General features: G+C 35.8%; 1 pseudogene; it reads left to right on the top strand.

The window, feature by feature from the left end:
* Nucleotides 1–523: 523 nt before the first annotated feature.
* LOC129039999 (elongation factor 1-alpha 1-like) lies at nt 524–1915 on the top strand (annotated as a pseudogene).
* Nucleotides 1916–23309: the final 21394 nt, after the last annotated feature.

Genomic DNA, 23309 nt, shown 5'->3' with positions numbered 1-23309 from the left:
TTGGGAATTCAAGGAAGGTCTCACAGAAAAAGGGACATTTGGGTCTTTCTTAAAGAAGATGACAAAAACAAAAAGTAGTCATTTTCTAGGAATATAAGACCCAAGAAACAGAATGTACAAACCATGAAAGCACAAGGTGTCATAATATAGAAAACTGATAGTCCTAAAATTTATTTAGTAAATGGTTCTGGTTTACTTTTCAACAAATCTTTCTCTGGATCTGTTAATACTGTGTTACTGAATGGTTGGGCTGTCAATCTCCTCTGCCGACATCAGCTTAGCGTAAGTGTACTTGTCAAAAAGAAAGGCTTTTGGTTTCATCTGAGACCTACTGAAACAGAACGCATTTGCATTTTTTGAAAGAGTTCTCTTTGATATTTACAACAATAGGCTGGTATAATATATTTTCCCGTAGAATTAACAAGGAAACAAAAAGTGTTCTACAAAAATAGTAGGGTTTCTTTTCCCCCTGTGGGTTTGCAACCAGAAAACAAGGGTTGTGAAAACAACCCCAAGAGCCGAAATGGGAAAGGAACACACTCATATCAGCATTGTGGTCATTGGACACATAGATGGGGCAAGTCCACCACTACTGGCCATCTGATCCACAAATGAGGAGGCATCGACAAAAGAACCATTGAAAAATTTGAGAAGGAGGCTGCTGAGATGGGAGTGGGCTCGTTCAAGTATGCCTGGGTCTTGGATAAACTGAAAGCTGAGTGTGAACATGGTATCACCATTGATATATCTCCCTGCCAAAATTTGAGACCAGCAAGTACTACATGACTATCATTGATTCCCGAGGACACAGACACTTTATCAAAAACATGATTATAGGGACATCTCAGGATGACCTTGCTGTCCTGATTGTTGCTGCTGGTGCTGGTGAATTTGAAGCTGGTATCTCCAAGAATGGGCAGACCCATGAGCATGCCCTTCTGGCTTACACACTGGGTGGGAAACAACTAATTGTTGATGTTAACAAAATGGATCCCACTGAGCCACCCTACAGCCAGAAGAAATACAAATAAATCATTAAAGAAGTCAGCACTTTCATTAAGAAAATTAACCACAGCCCCTGACACAGTAGCATTTGTGCCAGTTTCTGTTTGGAATGGTGACAACATGCTGGAGCCAAGTGCTAACATGCCTTGGTTCAAGGGATGGAAAGTCACTTGTAAAGATGTCAATGCCAGTGGAACCAAGCTGCTTGAGGCTCTGGACTGCATCCTACCACCGGCTTGTCCAACTGACAAGCCCTTGTCCCTGCCTCTCTAGGATGTCTACAAAATTGGTGGTGTTGCTACTCTGCCTATTGGTGGAGTGGGGACTGGTGTTCTCAAACCTGGTATGGTGATCACCTTTGCTCCAGTCAATGTTACAACTGAAGTAAAGTCTGTTGAAATGCACCATGAAGCTTTGAGTGACTCTCTTCTTCAGAACAATGTGGCCTTCAATGTCAAGAATGTGTCTGTCAAAAATGTTCATTGTGGCAATGTTGCTGGTGACAACAAAAATGATCCACCAATGGTAACAACTGGCTTCACTGCTCAGGTGATTATCCTGAAGCATCCAGTCCAAATCAGTGCTGGCTATTCCCCTCTACTGGATTGCCACACAGCTCACATTGCATGCAAATTTGCTGAGCTGAAGGAAAAGATTGATTGCCATTCAGGTAAGAAGCTGAAAGACGGCCCTAAATTCTTGAAGTCTGGTGATGTTGCCATCAGTTGATATGGTTCTTGGCAAGCCCATGTGTGTTGAGAGCTTCTCAGACTATCCTCCTTTGGGTTGCTTTGCTGTTCATGATATGAGATGGAGAATTGCCATGGATGTCATCAAAGCAGTGGACAAGAAGGCTGCTGGAGCTGGAAAGGTCACCAAGTCTGCCCAGGAAGTTCAGAAGGCTAAATGAATGTTATCCCTAATACCTGCCACCCCAGTCTTAATCAGTGGTAGAAGAATGGTCTCAGAATGGTTTGTTTCAATTGGCCATTTAAGTTTAATAGTAAAAGACTGGTTAATGATAACAATGCCTCATAAAACCTTCAGAAGGAAAGAAGAATGTTTTGTGGACCACTTTTTTTTTTTTTTTGGCAAGTGGCAGTTTTAAGTTATTAGTTTTTAAAATCTGTACTACCTTTTTTTTTTTGAGACAGAATCTCACTCTGTTGCCCAGGTTGGAGTGCAGTGGTGTGACCTCGACTCACTGCAACCTCTGCCTCCTGGGTTCCAGTGAATCTCCTGCCTCAGCCTCCCTAGTAGCTGGGACTACAGGCGCTTGCCACCGTGCCCGGCTAATTTATTTATTTTTTATTTTTTTGTGTTTTTAGTATAGACAGGGTTTTCCCATGTTGGCCAGGCTGGTCTCCAAATCCTGACCTCAGGTGATCCACCAGCCTCAGCCTCCCAAAGTACTGGGATTACAGGTGTGAGCTGCCTCGTCCAGCCTAAAATCAGTACTTTTTTTTTTTTTTTTTGAGATAGATTCTCGCTCCAGCGCCCAGACTGGAGGGCAGTGGTGCGATCTCTGCTCACTGCAAGCTCACCTCCTGGGTTCACGCCATTCTTCTGCCTCAGCCTCCCGAGTAGCTGGGACTACAGGCGCCTGCCACCATGCCCAGCTAATTTTTTTGTATTTTTAGTAGAGACGGGGTTTCACTAAAATCAGTACTTTTTAATGGAAACAACTTGACCAAAAATCGGTCACAGAATTTTTAGACCCATTAAAACAAAGTTTAGTGAGAAAAAAAATAGTAGAAACCTCAACTTATAAGTAATTGCTTATTGTAAACTATACACAATCGATTCCTAATTTATCAAAAAGTGTGTGGCCAGTTTTTAAGTCTACTGTTTGGAACTCAGAATTTCCCACAGAAATTGCTTTATACACAGTGATCAATTCATAACCCATCAGAGAAATATCCATATCCTTCAATCAGGTACCAAAAGAATCCATTTGCCACACCCCTTTAAGGGCAATGATTTAGAGTTTTGACTTGGTCTTGCAAAAGGACCCTGAAGCAAGATCTTAGCTTGCCATTCTGTTCTGCATTTCAGTTAAAACACAAGGTAAATGGGATAGGAAGGTGTCTGAAGATACATTGGAAAGAAATGAGAGAAATGCAATCAAAGGGGATAAGAAATGGCAGAAAAGGAAAATGTTTTTGGAGGAGTTACATGAACTGAATAAGGACACTTCAGGTTATAGCAGCCTCTATCTCATCCATTGTTTTTGGTTTTTGATGGTTCAGAATTTTTGGGACAGGAGAGATGGTGCTCTGAAGCTGTCCAATTTGGTAGCCACCAGACACATGTGGTTATTTAAATTTGAATTATTAAAATTAAATGCAACTAAAATTTATTTCCTCAGTTGCACTAGTCACATTTCAACTACTCAATGTTACGTTTGCTTTGTGACTACCATATTGGACAGCAGAGATACAGAACATTTTCATCACTATAGAAGATGTATTAGGTAAAGAAGCCAACGGTAAGTATTTTGGGCTTAGTGGGCCATGATCTGTGTCTCATATTCCCCTTTTTTCCACAACCTTTACAAATGTTAAAAACATTATTAGTTCATGAATTGTACAATAAAAAATTAGAGGCTGGACATCATTGGTTAAACCCTGCTCTGGAACATCTCATCCTTTTCCTCTAATGAAGAGCAGGTTAGGAGGTCAGAGGTACGTTCATGATTACAGAGGTTTTCTTGGTCCTAAAATGGGTACTTATGCCTCACGTTGAAATTTCAGCAAGAATAGGGGCATGATCCTTTCTACCTCTGATAAGAACTGTGATTGGTCTATAGATTTCCTCTACCATGCCCTGGTGAGCAGGGCTGTATTTTTAATCTCAGTGCTCATGGATGGTGTTACCTGAGAAAATGTATTACAATGTGATTACTTTGGAAGCATTAGTCTTTTTGTCCATGGCATTTTCAGATGAATAAATTACTAAAAATACATATTGATGAAAGATTCACATGCTCTGTTATAATATCATTATAATTAATCTAAAAAGACATTCTGTAATGTAACGAAGTGGAACATCTTATAGGGTATTTATGCTCATTTAAAAAATATTTTATATTTATAGTGAGAGTTTAAATTTATGTGTATATTTTGCATCATAAAAATGTGATCATTTGCTACTATTCTTCTATTACTAAAGTTCTAAATATTTTATATTTCTCCTTTAGCTATCACCACTGGTAATAGTAAATATGAAGTTTCTAATCTTAATTTTGCTTTAAAAACAGAAAAGAAAAATTTAGAAAAATTATCTAAAATATGCATTCAGTTCAACAAGATTTGTTAAATATTAGCTATGTGGCAAACACTATGCTAATAAGTAGTATAGTATTATAGTATATTAGTTTGGAACATAAAATAATTCAACTGCGATTTGACTTATCTCAATAACACATGATGTGTTTGTAAAGTGTTTAAGCACTGTTGGGTGTTTGTCATTCACTGCATAGTTTATTCCTCACAAAAATCTCATGGAGAAGACACTATTATTACACTCATTTTAGAAATGAGGCACATTTGCTTACTTCTGCCAGGATCATCTTTTCTACCACTATATGATCCAGAAAAATGCAATAATATATGTGAAAACATCAACCAGTGCCTAGTTCATGATAAAAACTCAAGTATTAAAACTCAAAGCAGTATGACAGTAGAATATAGTAGTTAGGACTATAGGCTCTGGAATCAGACTGTGGTTTCAAATGCACTCCAATGCCAAAACCAGACAGTGACATTATAAAAGAGGAAAACTACAGACCAGTATCCCATGAATACAGTGCAACTATCCTCAGCAAAATATTAGCGGATTAAATAAAAGTAATTATACACTATGACCAAGTGGGAATTATCCTAGGTATGCAAGACTGGTTCAACATTTGAAAATTAATTAATGTAATTCGTCACATTAACAGGTTAAAGAAGAAAAATCACATAATCATAACAATAGATGTAGAAAAAGTATTTGAAAAAATTGAACACTCATTTATGGTAAAAACTCTACAAACTAGAAATATTGGTGGACTTCCTCAATTTGCTAAAAACATTTACAAAAAAACCTATGGCTAGCATCACACTTAACAGTGACAAACTAGAAGCTTTCTTTCTAAGATTAGGAGTAAAGCAAGAACATATCCTCTCACTACTCATATTCCATATTGTACTGGAAGTCCCAGCTAATGCAATAAAATAACAAAAAGAAAGCAAAGAAAAAAGGAAGTAAAAAGTGCACAAATTGGGAAGGAAAAAATAAAATTATCTCTATTCACAGATATCATTATTTACATAGAAAATCCCAAAGAATCAACAAACAAGCCTTAGAACTTATAAGTGATTATAGCAGATTTGCAGGATACAAGGTGATATGGTTTAGCTGTGTCCCACCAAATCTCACCTTGAATTTTATCTCCCAGAATTCCCATGTGTTGTGGGAGGGACCCAGGGGGAGGTAACTGAATCATGGGAGCCAGTCTTTCCCATGTTATTCCTGTGATAGTGAATAAGTCTCACAAGATCTCATGGGTTTATCAGGGGTTTCTTCTTTGGCTTATCTCTCATTTTCTCTTGCTGCCACCATATAAGAAGTGCCTTTCACCTCTCGCCATGATTCTGAGGCCTCCCCAGCAAGGTGGAACTGTAAGTCCAATTAAATCTCCTTTGGTTAACATACAAAAGTCAGTTGCTTTCCTATATACAAGCAGTGAACAACTGCATTTGAAATACAAAACACAAAGTCATTTATATGAAAATTAAAAATCACACAAAATATTTTTTCCAAAAATGAAATACTTAGGTATGAATTTATCAAAAACATAGAAAACTGCCTGAGAAAAATTATAAAACTGATAAAAAATCAGACGATTTAAATAAATGAAAATATTCCCTATTAATGTGTAGAAAGATTCAATATTCTTAAGATGTCAGTTCTTCCTACCTTAGTCTACAGAGTCAATGCAATCCCAATCAAAATCTTAGAAAATTATTTTGTGGATATTGACAAACTGATTTGAAAGTTGAAACAGAAATGCAAAAGACAAGGAATAACCAAAACAATAACAAAGAGAAATATTTGGAGGATTGATTCTGCCTGACTTCAAGACTTACTATAATGGTATAGTAAGTAATAGAGACAATGTGATATTGGTGAAATAGACAAATAGGTGAATAGCACAGAATAGAGAAACTAGATATAGACCCAGTTAATACAAATGAGGTCAACTGATCCTTGACAAAGGAGCAAACACAATTTCATGCAAAAATCATAGTCTTTAAAAAAAGGTAGTCTATTCACACACAAAAACTGAACATAGACTCAAACCTTATGTTTTTAGCAAAAATTAACTAAAAACAGATAATAGATCTAAGTGTAAAACAAACAAACTCTAAAGCTGCTAGTAGATAATATGGAAGAAAATCTAGGTGATCTTGTGTTTAGTGATGACTTTTTAGATACAAACCAAAAAGATAATCAAAAAAATACAAAAATGATAAGTTGGGCTTCATTAAAATTGAAGGCTTCTGATCTGCAAAATATACTGTTAAGAAAATTAAAAGATACAAACTTGGAGAAAAACCTTTACAAAACAAATATCTGATAAAGTACTCATATCCAAAATAGACAAAGAATGCTTAAAACTCAACAATAAGAAAACAAGCTGTCCAATTAAAAAAAACAGGCAAATTATGAGAACAGACAACTCAACAAAGAAGATATACAGATGGCAAATAGGGTGACATGATGCTCAATATCATACTTAATCTGGGAATTGCGAATGAAAACAGCAATAAGATACCACTACACACCTACTAGAATAACTACAATCCAGTACCCTGACAGCAACAAATGCTAATGAGCATGTGGGGCAACAGGAACTCTCATTGTTTGTGGGAATTTAATATGGCATAGCCACTTTGGAAGACAATCTGGCAGATTTTTTCCCCCTAAAATGAAGCTAAGCGTTGTCTTACCACACGGTCTAGCTATTGCATTTGTTGCGGGTTAATTTGTGTCTCCCCAGAAAGGTATGTTGAAGTCCTAAGTACCTTAGAAATAAGATCTTTACTGAGGTTACCAAGTTAAAATGAGGTCATTTGGGTCAGCCCTAATTCAACATAACTAATGTCCTCATAAAAATGGAAAGTTTGTACACAGACACAGACATGCACAAGGGAAAGACTATGTGATGACACGGGGGAGAACTCCATGTAAAATGAAGGCAGAGATTAGCATCTGCAAGCCAAGGAACACTAAAGATTGCTGATAATTCTCTAGACACTATTAGATAAGCATGATTATGGCCATAAGAAAAAACCCATGCTGCTGACATCTTGACTTCAGACTCCTACCCTCCACAACTGTGACACAATACATTTCTATTGCTTTAAGCCTCTCAGTTTGTAATATTTTGTTATGGCAGCCATAGAAAACTAATACAGAACTCCTGGGTACATACCTTAGCAGCTTTATTCATAATTGCCACAACTTAAAAACAAGCAAAATGCCCTTCCATTGGTAAAAGAACAATGCAATGGAGTATTATTCAATGATTTTTAAAAATGGATATCCAGCCATGAAAAGACATGGAAGCACCTTAAATGCATATTACTTAGTGAGAGAAGCCAGTCTGAAAAGACTAAATATTGTATGATTCCAACTATATTATATTCTGAAAAAAGCAAAACTATAGAGACAGTAAAATGATCACTGGTTTCTAGGGATTTGGCAGGAAGGACGAACACGTGAAGCACAGGTAAATTTTAAGACAGTGAAACTATTCTGTGTAATACATTAATAGCAGATACATGATATTATGCATGTATTAAATCCCAGGCAACTGTACAACTCAAAAGTAAACCCGAATGTAAACTAAATGTTTTAGTTAATAATCATGTATCATCAACTGTAACAAATGTAACACACTATTGTAAGATCTTAATAAGAGGCAAAGCTATGTGCAGGGGAGAAAGGAGATGTAACAAGAGGGTATAATGTCACTTTCTGTACTTTCTGTTCAATTTTCTGTAAACCTTAAACTGCTCTAAAAAAAGTATTTTAGTTTTAAATTTTTATTTTGTTTTAAATTGATGCATAGTTGTACATATTTACGGGGTACTGTGTGAAGTTTCAATCATGTATGCATGGCATAGTAATCAAATCAGGGTAGTTAAAAAAAACTGAAGTCTACTAATTAAAGTAAAATGTAATCCAGCATTTACTAGCTGTGTGTCCTTGAATGATTTGTCTTTCTGGTAACTTGGTTTTCTCCTCTGTAAAAAGGGACTAATAACAGAACAACAACCTTATAGAGTTGTGAGAATCAAATGCAATAATACAGATAAAACACTTAGCACAATGCCTTGTATTTATAAGTACTCAAGCGTGTTTTAAAGAGAAGGAAGAATTTTATAGGTCACATACTAGCATCTATTTTTAAAGTGGAAGTTTTTGAAATAGCTAGACACTGGCCAATTAGTACTTTAATATATAGTATAAAGTCTAATTTCATTACATTTCACACTGGGCTTGTTTGTGACTGGTACATAGTGTTGAAACAGTCATCCAAAATTAGAGAATTTACTCTTGGTAATGTGCATTTTCTCAAACAAGGTTTAAATGATCTTATACAGCTCCTAACATTATGCAGCAGATGTGAACAATGTACCAGGTGGAGTTATTATGACAGGCAACTATGAATGCAACTTAAATGCCTTATCTTCAGTGCTCTATTAAAACAATCCTGTTTGGACAAACAGAAGTTTAGAATCATATTAGGGTACATATAAGATCTTTAGGGACATATAATAATGACTTATATATTCTTATTTTATTAGAAATCTTGTCTTTACTAGCAGGTGAGGTTGGAAATCAGCATTCTGTTGTCTAATTCAATTTTCAAAGCTGGCAACATAGAGCTCATAGGCTGGTAGTGGTATTTGTAAATTAAGGATCACTTTAATCTTCACTGACAGAGATTTATGAAACATTGTTTTAAATTTGTGCTTCATGTGGTAAAGCTAATTGAGTCTATTTATAGACAAAACCAAATTGAGGAAACCCATAGATGACTTTGGCCACAGAAGGGTATAAATGATCTTTAACTAAATTTTGTCAGTACTATATGTTGAGCTATTTAGATAAAACATGTTTTTGACATTTATTGCAAAATAATACTTTTTTCTAGACTCCTGCATTCAGTGCAGTTGAGTATAAAATGAATCATTAAGGGAATTCTCTTGACGTGAATTGCGTTATCTGAGGATGTGAACATCTGAATGTTTTTTCTAAGTAAATTATTGTGAAAAGGTATCCAAAACTATTATGATGAATTTAAGGTACGCCAAAACATTACACGACCCACATGCATAATTGCTAGGCAAATTTACTGCCATTACTTAGGATTTTTATGTATATTCATTCCCATGGGTGTAATCGCACATAGAGTCAAGGTATGTAAATCATTCTGATGGTGGTGCCTGCTTATAGAAATAGAACAGGTCTCACAGAGCATGAGGCTTTCTGGTGGACACCCTGCCACCAGCACTGGCATTGTTATTATTATTCCCCTGTAGAAAAACAAGAAGGCCATCCATTATGAACAAAGCTCTGCAGTAGGAAGAAAAATATATGTGTTGTTAGACTCCAAGGAACATAACATTTAATGAGCAAAAGAGGCTAATGTGTATATGTGTATAAACATGAAAACACAGACAATCAGCCACAGGATTAAATAGCAGGAGGTATGAAAGATGAAGCATGGGTAAAATTTTTTTTTTAAAACAAACAACACTAACTGTATCCAGAAAAATTATTTGATAATATTAGCAATACAATTAGTGTGACACTCAAATTTTTATATATATGTATATATGTGTGTGTATATACATATACATAGCAAATGCCATTTATACAATTTCAATTGAATAATTTAAATATGAATTATTTTGGCTACTGCTAACTGGGGAGGGGATAATAGACCTTTGATATCAGTTCTTTCATTTCTCAAAAATGTTACTCTAGATAAACCTAAACTAAAACACTGTAATATGTATTTATGTTATTTACATTGAACTATAGTGACCCTGACATGCATAGTAGATAGCCTTCCCTCCTAGCTAACATAATTTAAGTGACATGCCATGTCTCTATGTCAAGATACCACCAGCAGAGATGTTAGAAAAAAAAGATGTAATTAATTCAATGACTAATTATTTTTTCAGCTCTGATGAAAGTTATCCTTCCATGGCTCATCTTAGTTCACTTATATTATCTTTATTACTTGTACATGTGTACTATTTCCTCCATGTTTTTCCCTTTTTTTTTTTTTTTTTTTGTGACAGAGTCTCGCTCAGTCACCCAGGCTGCAGTGCAGTGGCTCTGTCTTCGCTCACTGCAAGCTCTGCCTCCTGGGTTCACGCCATTCTCCTGCCTCAGCCTCCCGAGTAGCTGGGACTACAGGCGCTTGCCACCACGCCCAGCTAATTTTTTTGTATTTTTTTTAGTAGAGACGGGGTTTCACCGTGTTAGCCAGGACAGTTGCGATCTCCTGACCTCGTGATCTGCCCGCCTCGGCCTCCCAAAGTGCTGGGATTACAGGCGTGAAACACCGCGCCCGGCCTTTCCTTATTTTTTGTGTTCTTTCTTAACATGCTTTGAACTTCTTTTCTAACTCGTGTTAGATTAGTGATCATTTCCTAATCTAACTTTTAATTTCCTGCACTGGTTTGATGAAATGGACTGAATTTTTTAGTAGTTACCTTTGCATTCCTTTAATCCTCAGTTTAAAAAATACATGGAGTGGACGAATGAATTAGGAAACAAAACCCAGTGATCTATTGCCTGCAAGAAACATACTTCACCTATAAAGACACACATAGACTGAAAATAAAGGCATGAGAAAAGATATTCCATGCAAACAAAACCAAAAAAACAGCAGTAGTAGTTACATTTTTATCAGAGAAAACACATTTCAAGAAAGAAACTATAAGAAGCAACAGAGAAGGTCATTATATAATGATAAAAGGGCCAACTCAGCAGCAGATACAATAATTTTAAATATATACACCTAACACTTGAGCAACTAGATATATAAAGCAAATATTATTAGAGCTAAAGAGAGAGAGAGATTCCAATACCAAAATAGCTGGTAACTTCAACTTCCCACTTTCAGCATTTGACAGCTCTTCCAGGCAGAAAATAAAAAAATGAAACATCAGACTTAATCTGCACTATAGAACAAGTGGACTTAGTAGATATCTATAGAGTGTTTCACCCAATGGCTGCAGAATACTCATTCTTTTCCTCAGTACATGGGTCATTACCAAGGATAGACCATATGTTTGGTCACAAAACAAATCTTAAAAAATTCAAAAAAGTTGAAATAATATCAAGCATCTTCTCTGACCATGATGGAATAAAACTAGATGCCAATAACAAGAGGAATTTTGGAAACTATACAAACAAATGGAAATTAAACAATATGCTGCTGAATGACTAATGGGTCAATGAAGAAATTTAGAAAGAAATTAAAAAATTTCTTCAAGCAAATGATAATGAAAACACAATATAGTAAACCCTATGGGATACAGGAAAAGCAGTACTAAGTGGGAAGTTTATAGCTGTAAGTGCCTACATCAAAAAACAAGAACAACTTTAGATAAACCGCATAATGACACATCTTAAAGAACTAAAAAAGCAAGAGGAAACCAAACCCAAAATTAGTAGGAGAAGAGAAATAATAATGATTAAAGCAGAAATATATAAATTTGAAGTGAATAAAACAGTACAAAATATCAATGAAACAGAAAGTTTTTTTTTGGAAAGGGTAATAAAATTGACGAAACCTTAGGCAGACTAAGAAAAAAAGGGAAAAAAACTCAAATAAATAAAATCAGAGATAAAAACTGAGACATTACAACCATTACCACAGAAATTTAGAGGATCCTTAGTGGCTACTGTATGCTAATAAATTGAAAAATCTAGAAAAAAATGGATAATTTCTTGACACATACAATCTACCAAGATTGAATCATGAAGAAATCCAAAATCTGAACAGACCAATAACAAGTAATGAGATTGAAACTATAATATAAAAAGTCTCCCAGAGAAAGAGCAAGAAAAACCCAGCACCTGATGGCTTCACTGCTGAGTTCTACCAAACTTTAAAAGATGAACTAGTATCAATCCTACTCAAACTCTAAAAATAAACGAGCAGGGAATACTTCCAAACTAATTCTTCAAGGCCAGCATTATCCTGATACTAAAACCAGAGAAAGGTACATTTAAAAAATGAAAAACTACAGGCCAATATCACTGATGAATATTGATGTAAAAATCCTCAACAAAGTATTAGCAAACCAAACTCAACAACACATTAAAGAGATCAGTCATTATGACCAAGTGGAATTTATTATAGGGATGCAAAGATCTTTCAACATATGCAGATCAAATCAGTGTGATGCATTATATCAACAGAATGAAGGAAAAAATCATATGATCATTTCAATTGATGCCAAAAAGCATTTCATAAAATTTAATATCCCTTCATAATAAAAAACTCTTATAAAACTGTCCATAGAAGGAACATACCTCAACGTAATAAAATCCATATACAACAGAGCCACAACTAGTATCATACTGAATGGGGAAAAACTGAAAGCCTTTCCTCTAAGATCAGGAACATGACATAGATGTACAATTTCAAACTGTTATTCAACATAGTACTGGAAGTCCTAGCTAGAGCAATCAGACAAGAGAAAAAAATAAAAGGCATCCAAATTGGAAAGAAAGAAGTCAAATTGTCCTTGTTTGCAAATGTTATGGTCTTATATTTGAAAAAACTTAAAGACTCCACCAAAGAACTATTTGAACTGATAAATAAATTCAGTAAATCAATAAATTTTCAGGATACAAAATCAACTTACAAAAATCAGTAGCATTTCTATCACCAACAGTAAACAATCTGAAAAAGAAATCAAGAAAGTAATTCCATTTACAATAGCTACACATAAAATAATATATCTAGAATTAAATTTAACCAAAGAAGTGAAAGATTTCTACAATAAAAACTATAAAACATTGATAAAAGAAATGGAAATATATTTCATGTTCATGGGTGGGAAGAATCAATATTGTTAAAGCATCCAGATTTAATACAATCCCCATCAAAATACCAATGACATTCTTCACAGAAATAGAAAAAAGAAGTCCTAAAATTTATATTGAATCACAAAAGTCCCAGAATACCCAAAGCTATCCTGATCAAAAGGAACAAAACTGGAGGAATCACATTTCTGCTTTAAATTATACCACAGAGCTATAGTAACCCAAACAGCAATGGTATTGGCATAAAAACAGATAACAGATCAGTGGAACAGAATGGAGAACACAGTGGTAAATCCATACATCTTCAGTGAACTCTTTTTTGAGAAAGGTGCCAAGAAAATACTTTGAGAGAAAGAACAGTCTCTTTAATAAACGGTGCTGTAAAACCTGGGTATTCATATGGAAAAGAATGAATCTCTATGATATATCTCTTGCAATATACAAAAATCAAATCAAAATTGATTAAAGTCTTAAAGCTAACACCTCAAACTATAAAGCTACTACAAGAAAACATTGGGGAAACTCTTCAGGACATTGGTCTGGGCAAAGATTTTTTGGTTAATACCCCATAAGCACAGGCAACCAAAGGAAAAATGGACAAATGGGGTCACATCAAGTTAAAGAGTTTCTGTGTAGCAAGGAAACAAACAACAAAGTGAAGAGACAACACAAAGAATGGGAGAAAATATTTGCAAATGACTTGTCTTACAAGGAATTAATAACCAGAATATATAAGTAGCTCGAAAAACTCTATAGGAGAAAATCTAATCATCCAATGAAAGCATGAGCAAAATATCTGAATAGATATTTCTCAAAAGATGACATACAAATGGCAAACAGTCGTAAGAAAAGATGCTCAACATCACTGATCATCAGAGAAATACAAATCAAAACTACAATGAGATGTCATCTCACCCTAGTTAAAATGGCTTTCATCCAAATGTCAGGCAACAACAAATGCTGGTGAGGATGTCAAGGAAAGGGAACTCTTGTATACTGTTGATGAGAATGTAAGTTAATACAACTATTATGGAGAACAGTTTGGAGGATCCTCCAAAAAACTAATAATAGAGCTCCTATAGGATCCAGCAATCCCACTCCTAGATATGTGCCCAAAATAAAGGAAATCAGTATATCAAAGAGATATATGCACTTTCATGTTTATTGCAGCATTATTCACAATAGCCATGCTTTGGAAGAAACCTAAGTGTTCATCAACAGATAAATAGATCAATAAAATTGTGCATATTCATAATGGAGTTAATGGAGTACTACTATTCAGCGATTAAAAAAGAATGAGATCCAGTCATTTCAACAACATGAATGGAAGTGGAGATCACTGTGTTAATTGAAATAAGCCAGGCAAAGAAAGACAAAATTTGCGTATTCTCACTTATTTGTGAGAGTGAAAAATTAAAACGATTGAACTCAGGACGTTAGAGAGTAGAATAATGGTTACCAGTAGTGGAGGAGTCAGAGGCAAGTGGGGATGGTTAATGAGTGGCAAGTGGAGATGGTTAATGGTTACTAACAAATAGAATGAATGCATAAGAACCAATATTTCTAGCACAACAGGGTGACTATAGTAAAAAATAATTTAATTGTACATTATAACCACAGTAAAAGGGTATAATTGAATTGTTTGTAACACAAAATATAAATTCTTGAGGTGATGAACACCCCATTTACCCTGATGTGATTATTACACATTCCATGCCTATATCAAAATATCTCAAGTAATCCATAAATATATATACCTATGATGTACCCACAAAAATTAAAAATGAAATTAAAAAAATAAAAATAATATTTTCTCTCCAAGTCTACATAAGATTTATCTACTATATCATTATTCATCTCCCCAGAAAGATGAGAATTTAGGTATACTTAAACTTTTCACCAAGCCTTTCCATTTTCCTTATCATTTGTTTTAAAATATTAGTTCTAACTTTCCTTAGCATAACATAATCAGATGTTAATTACATATCCCAGCAAATAATATTTTTACCTTTTTTTGCATTTCATTCTTGGCTTCTAGGACCTCTTTTCTTCTGACTTAAGTTTTTCCTTTTGTATCTCTTTGAGCAAACCTCTGTAATTCCTGAACTCTTCTTAACATTTGAGCATCCAGAAATGTCTTCGTTTCACCATTTCTCTTTAAAGTAGCTTAGTTAGATATGGAACTCTAGGTTGACATCCTTTTCTCTCAGCACTTTGAAAATAACTCATTGTGTTCTCACATCTATTTTAGCTCATGTCATTCTAGTGATTGCTCCTTTGTAGTTAATCTGGCCCATCTTTTAGGTTATTTTAAAGGTATTTTTTTTATCCCTGATACACTGAAATTTTAGCATGGCATATTTCTGTGTGTATTTATTATTGTTCATCCTTTTTAACACTCTGTTTTCACTTTCAGTCTGAGGAATCATTACTTTGTTAGTCCTGGAAATTTTCAGTCATCAACTTTTCAAATTTTGCTGCACCATCATTTTTCTTATTCTTTTCTTCTGAAACTTTTATTAGATGATCTTTCTATCCTTCAAGTTTTTAATAAACTGGTTCGTATTTTTCATCATTTTATCTCTCTGACCTGAATTCAGGCTGAATTGAACAGTATTATTATTCAATTATTTAATGGTTGATTTAATGGTTGATGACCATTAAACCAAATCCTGTTAACCAGCTATGGCCACCATCCCCCACTTTCTGAATGCTTTACTGCTAACTGCTTCCTGAGTTATTTTCAGAGCCTGGATCAGGCTGAATCTAGAATTTCATATAAAATGTTTCATTTGTTTAGCTTTCTTCCCTTGAGGATTCTGATAGACCGAACTCTTGGTTCAGGGTCTTCAGGGAGAACTCTAATTAAGACAAGCACTATTTTCTGATTAATTCTCTTTATTATTATATCCACTTTAGATTATATTTCATCTTTTGGGTTGTTATTTTATGAACTCACACACACATACAGACACATATGCACACACACATGCATTTCAGAATTTCCAATTGGTTCTTCTTTCTTTGGCAATTAGCAGAATTTATCGAATAAATAAGAAGTCCCAGACTCCAAGTGGCTCCAGGATAGACTAATTCATTCACTTACGAATACAGAAGCATCAGTGATGTAAAGCAGAAATGTGAGCCAATTTCTAAAAAAGGCATCAGTAGGGGAAAGGTATACTGGAAATTTACTTGTCCAGGAGACCACACTAGGCCAGATCATGGACTCTCTGGTTTCATTTTTAGGAATATTTTTTGTAAATTTTATTTTTTAAAATTATACTGTAAAATTTACCTTTTTGGTGTGAAGTTCTCTGAATTTTGACACATACATAGGTTTGTGTAATGAACACTGCAAACAGGATTTAAAAGCTTACCACCATATAAGTCTCTTTACCCTCCTCCCTATATGTTAGAGTTGGCATGCATTATATCTCCTTATGTTGAAAAGCCCAGTGGACAATGGTATAATTTTTGCACCCAATCATCAAATATACCATACAGGACCAATGGGAGAAGAATCTATTTATTTTCTCAGATGGAAACCAACCTGTGAAAATGCTGAGATGGTGGTAGTAGATAGGGGCTGGAAGGCAGTGATTTGCTATGTTGTAGTGCTACAACTGTAAAACGTAGATCCCAGATATTGATCACATAAGGGGAGTGGCTTTGTGTCCCTAACTATGAATGTTGAGATGGCAGAGCAGAGTTGGAGGCTCAGTTTGTAATACACAATATATTTGTGATTGTGCTGCTGATCATGTGGCAGGTGAGATTAGTGGTTCCCCTTTTACAGTTTATAAGCTACGTAACTTATGGACTTGTTCCCTGTCTCTGAGGGCTCTGCTGGGTCTCTCTTCACTATCCCAGAAGGCAGTGGGCAATACCAGCACTACGTAACTCCTATTGTCCTATCTCTGTAAGCTTTATCAGTTACATGTTTCAGGTCAGGTGTATATGCTTTTGTTTTTAAACCATCTTTTGTTTAGTATTACCTATTGATACTTACTGATATCCCTATACTCATCAAGCTGTTACAGAAATTTTTTTTGCTTCAATAATATTTCCTCCTATCATGTTGTCAAAGCTTATATTAATAGTTGTTTTGAAAGGCTCATTTGAAAATTTTCTTTACCTTTTTTCATTTGTAAATATAGTTGAGAATTACCATAGAAACTGGTAAGACAAACAATTTTCACATATGTGAGAAATTGTGACTTTAGTTATTGTACTTTTTTTTTCACTTTGTCCCCTCCATCCATTGTCTGATCTTCTCTGTGTCCTGGAAAACTGACCCCTAGAAACTCTTTGCCTTCTGCTTGATTTCAACCAGTCATAGGCACAGAAAGGACAACAGAAAGAGAGAGAGAGAAAGATTATGTTATTCATCCCCTCTGCTCTTTCCTGCCTTGTGCAGTTCTGGAAGTGGCTACACAGCATGTATTGCGAAGCTTCCCTTCAATCTCCAGCTCTCGACAGGCTCTGTAATTATCTTCACATCTCCGCCTTGTCTTGCCCCATTGATTTTAAGGGTAGGCTGAGGAAACAGGTGCAGAAAATGGGATTCCTTCATTTAATGAAGGCAACTGGATTCCTCTTCACCATGGGAGATGGGAGACAGGTAATCTTTGGCATGCCATGACACTCATTTTCATTGGTTGGAGTGTGAGATGACGGTGTGCTGATAGACTGCAGGCTGTTTCTTGTGTCCTGGGAATGCTACTTCTGATTTTCCTAGACAGCATACACAAAGAAAAACATAAGGTAAACTCTTTCAACTCCCAACTCAAGACATTATAGATAATCATAAAGTCTTTTGAGAGGCCTTAAAGGAATTCCCCAGACTCATGTAGCAATAGGGAAGATATGGTTAAGAATCAAGTGCAAAGCCTGATTGTCTGAGTTGATAAGTTGCAAAAACTGTTAAATATACAAACTCTCCAAGTCTATTATACTAATAAAAAGGCAACACTGGGCAAAAAGAGGGATGAAAATATGAAGCTGATCGTTTTGAACACCAAATCTCTGTGAACTTTCCTTGCTAGTAAAAGCAGCCTCTTTTAGATATGATGATAGTGGAAGATGCTACTGTGGATTGAGTTCCCTGATGTTAGGGAATAATGGGCTTAATACTTATAAGATACAGAGATGGTGATTTCTGAAATATGCATGTTTAGCTCTCCTGTTTGATTGGTAAAAAAGCCAGATAGGCCCTGTAGAATGCCTGTATATTATTAATCCAGTGGTGAATACAATTATAACTGTAGTCTGTTTCGGTATCTTTCTTGTATCAAATCAACTCAGCTTCTAACAGCTTTATGGAACTATTGTCTTAGGAAAAATTTCCTGTTTCATACCAGTCAGCAGAGACAATCAGAGGTACTTTGCCTTTGACTAATAGGATTAAATTTATGCTTTCATTTTCTCGACTCCAGGATAAGAAAGCTCTTGATCTTGGCCATAATATAAACATAACACTCTATGGGGACTGTGACCGTCCTATAGAACCTCACTATGGTCCATTGCATGTATAACATTATGCTAATTAGATTTGGTGACCAGTAATGTTCAAGTATCTAAATGTCTCATCAAGGAACATCTAAGCCAGAGGATGGAGGATACAATTTTAGAGACAGCTGCATGATGATATTTCCAAGGATTGAGTGGTCTCAGAAATGTCAGGGTAACTTCTCTTATGTGAGAAAGAGGTTGCTGTACTTTGTACTGCTCCACATAAAAAATTTGCAATAATTAGTGGACTTCTTTGAGTACTAAAGTCAACATATTTCAAATTTAGAAATGCTGTTTCAACCTATTTGCTGACCAAACTGCAGATTTTAAAGGAGAATCAGAAGAGAAGGATCTGTAATAGGTCAAGGTTTCAGGACAAACTTTCTTGACCCAGTAGATCCAATCATACTTAAAGGATAGAAAGAGATGCTACATAGAACCTCTCCTTCATGACAAAGAGAGAACAAGAGTACAAACTCCTAGGATTTTGGAGGAAGTTTTTTCCTGTGCATTGCATTCTGTGGCTGATGAGAAACATAACAATAGATCTCACACCAGAACTAAAACACTATATTTCCTGGTCAAAAATAATGTCTTCCTGTTTGTTTGGATGATCTCTAGATATTCCAGTGTTTGACAGAATAATATCTCCGATGCTTAAACTGTGTTGGGCTGTATCTACAGTTGGATAGGTAACTTTTCTGTGTATCAGAGGCTCTTGGCTAGAGACCCCTCAAGGGCTACACTGTTGGATAAATCAATTTATGCTCTAAATCTCACAAGGAGAAGCTACAGTTTTGACATCCTTTTTATCTCCTTTTCTGGAAAGTTCTGAGCTGGCTCCTTGTATGCTCTGTATCATATGTATTAAGCAGTCTTTTGTCAATTGCAAGAAATCCCCATTCCCACCTCCCAGTATTAAAAAAAAAATTTTAACAGAAAATAAGATGGAAACATCATCAATGTCATAATATTTGGCTTTTTGATCTAAAAGTCATAATTATACAACCTTATAAGAAGGAGATTTCTTTAAAAGTCTATCTAGGAACTTTGTCAAATTACTTTGTACCCTTAGGGGTTAAATTATTTTTAGGGGGTACAGTTGTCACACAGTCCATGAGATTTAGGTCTTTTCTCTTTTCCAAGTACAATTCTATTTACATGAGGCGTGTAGCACCCTAGCAACACTATCCTGCCTTGCACTAGCCTGCACAGTTTCAGAAGGTGGTTAAGGGTGAAGTAAAAAAGGCATAATGTCTCCCATTAGGATTATTAAAGTGTAACTCTAATCCCTCCAGTGGAATCTGTTCACTCCCAGTAAACTCCCTCCAAGACTATTAATAATAATAAAAGAATGTTATATTTGGTCTTTGGTTCATGGTAGAGTCATCACAAGAGGTATGTATCAAATTAGTAAACTGTAATTTAAATGCTTAACATTGATTGACTACACTGCCCCCAGAAGATGACTTTTTAAACTCCCCTGGATATGCTATTGCTCTAGTGCCTTGGTTCTTTTCCTGAAGCTTAGGGTGGGTTTTGAGACCATATGTCTAGCTTTCTGTACCAAATTGCAAAATAAATGAGAACAAATGAGCAAATAACGTAGGCCAGGCACAGTGGCCCGTGTCTGTAACCCCAGCATCTTGGGAGGCCTAGTTGGGAGGATTGCCTGAGGCCAGGAGTTCAGACTGGGCAACATAGTGAGACCCTGCCTCTAAAAACAAACAAACAAAAATAGCCGGGCATAGAGGCCTGTGCCTGTATTCCTAGCTATTCTGGAGGCAGAAGTGGTGGAAGGATTACTTGAGCTCAGGAATTTAAGGTTACCATGAGCTATGATTGGGTCACTGTACTCCTTTACTCCAGCCAGGGTGATAGAGTGAGACCCTGTCTCTACACAAAAGAAACAACCTCCCCTCCCCCCGAAAAAAGCAAAAACCTAGCAGCACACACAGCAAACCTGTTGTATAAACACAGCAAATGTTTATAATGAGAAACTTACTGAAATAAGAGGACTAGTATATTTGTGGCACTCTGGAAAAGCCCACAGGAATCTAACAAGGCTAGATGTCATTTTCTGAGAGAGGGTCTCTGGCTGAAAAAGCACCATGGCATGACTTGAATTGAATTGTAGACCAAATAATGTAGTCATAGCTGTATAATGTAACATAACTTAGGCCATCAGTACTGATCTGTTTATTTTTTGGCTAGGAGAGCACAAGTCCCTCTTCTGTGACGAAGAATTGGGGCCCATGCCTTTCCCTTATAGACGTGTGACAAAAAAAGCCACTGCCTTCCAGCCCTGATCCACCACTAGCACAGCATCCTCACAGAATTAAATATCTTTTGTATTTGGCTGTATCTCTTTTCTGTGGAGGAATCTGAGTTTTCAGTTCGTTCTGCCCTGTAAGCAGTCCACACCTTCTCAGAAAGACCACTTGGAGGGGATCAGCTATAGAAACAATTAACTCTTCTTACCTCTCACGCAGAATTGCTGAAGAGGCCAGGCATGGTGGCTCATGCCCATAATCCGAGCTATTTGGAAGGCTGAGGTGGGCAGATTGCTTGAGCCCAGGAGTTTGAGACCAGCCTGAGCAACATAGTGAGACCTCATCTCTTTTTAAAACATAAAATTAAAAAAAAAGAAACTATAGAATTGCTGAAGAGATATAATGAGAAATGATTCTGTGATTTGAAAGAAACAATAAAACAACTTTTGGAGATGACATGTTTACATGGTAGATGATCCCTTTGTAAAAAAAAAAAGATAGTATTGAGAATGCGTAAGTTTGTATATTGATGGTTCAGCAGCAATGATAGGAAGGTGTAAAAGCTTTACACAATAAGTTCAATTTGAAAACTCTAAAATTGAAGTAGTACATTTTTCTATTCACAGACACTCTTTTATATGTAAAGGTTTGCCTGGAGTTCTGGAATCCATGATAAAAATGTTGTCAAAATGATACATCTATTAAAATTCAAGTCTCTACACTCCAATTCTATTTTTAGTTTTATTTAAAGCAATGGGAGCAGAACACAACATTCCACTGTTTTATACTGAAGTATGCTGATTGTAAAAAGAAGGAAATTTGTCAAGAGTTTGTAAATTAAAAGTATTATGTAAGGAAGTCACTATATGCAGTCCATGCTTAAGAATTAGGGGGTTATGGTTGACCTCCATAAAGGCAGAGTATATACATAAATTATCTAAATTTATCTACATGGACTATTCTCTTTAATTATTCAATCATTTTCTTATTAGTATGGATTCAGGTTACTTACTTTACACTTTGAGTAAGTATCCATAATAGTTTATGGGTAGCTCAAATGGGTCCATCTTAGCTATGGAGAGCTCTTTTATTTGGCTCTTTTGTGTCATTGACATACTCTCATTATTGTATTTTCTCCTTTCTTCTCTTTCTCCTTACATCCCTTCCTCTTTCCTCCCCTCATTCATGCACCTTCTTACTTTCTGGCATTACAGTATCTTCTAGGCTTATGTTTTATATTTCCTGCCCCAATTCTAGAATCAGCTTTGCTCTAAGAAGCCCTGGTTCATTTTATTGGAGAATGGCATTAGAAACCTAGGTCTGAGCACTAGGTGTGCTCACTGCTACTGGAATGTCCTTGTTTCTAAGACCTGTCAATTGTCAGAGCAAGGAAATATATATGCGTATACTAACCCATGTATTTATATATAACTATTTCTATCTGTACCTATATTAAGCAAAATATGAGTTTATCCTGAGGTCTCTAGCTCTGTTATATTACTCTGTGGATGATTTTACTGTTCTCCCCTTGCTTCCATTCCAACATTAAGAAACCTGGCTTCCTACCATCAGGCAGCCATGGACTTTACTGTTCAAGTGCAGTACAGATTTATAATGGTTGCAGAATGTTAAACTGTACCCCAGTGGAGAGAAACAATGTTATCGTCTGTAGCATAGTGTTTATGTACTGTCCCTTTTGATTTTAGTCTTACAATTTCTGCTCACTTCCAAAATTACTTAGGTGAGCCTCATTTTCACCAAGCTTCTTCTGAGATTGCTTCATATACTTGTGATACAGTTATGTTATTTTGTCCCCATCTGTATTTTGGCTTAGGATCTTTCAACCTCCTAAATGATTTACTTTTATTTTTTATTTTTATTTTTTTAGAGACAAGGTTTGCTCTGTTGCCCAGGGTAGAGTGCAGTGGCACAATCATAGCCCATGTTATGTAGCCTTGAACTCCTGGGCTCCAGCAATTCTGCACCTCAGCCTCCCAAGTAGCTAGAACTACAGGCACGTGTCACCACATCCAGATAATTTAATTTAATTTAATTTTTTTTTTAAGAGAAGAGGTCTTACTATATACCCAGGCTAGTGTCAAACCCTGGCATCTAGTGATCTTCCTGCCTTGGTCTCTCAAAGTGCTGGAAGTACAGGCACAAGCCATCATGTCCAGCCCCCTAAAAGATTTTTAAAATTTGCATCTATTAGGGTCCACTCTGTATGCTGTGAAGTTCTATGATTTTGACAAATATATAATGTCATGTATCTGCTATTACAGCACCACACAGAAGAGTTTCACCACCCTATAAAATTCCTTGATTTAGCCCTCCCCCTCCCTCCAAACTCTTGCAACCACTGATCTGTTTACTATCTCTATTGTTTTG

Source organism: Pongo pygmaeus, chromosome 6, assembly GCF_028885625.2.
Source record: "Pongo pygmaeus isolate AG05252 chromosome 6, NHGRI_mPonPyg2-v2.0_pri, whole genome shotgun sequence".
NCBI classification, from domain to species: Eukaryota; Metazoa; Chordata; class Mammalia; order Primates; family Hominidae; genus Pongo; species Pongo pygmaeus.
Note: the sequence above shows the minus strand (reverse complement) of the source record. Positions and strands in the feature narration are given on the sequence as shown.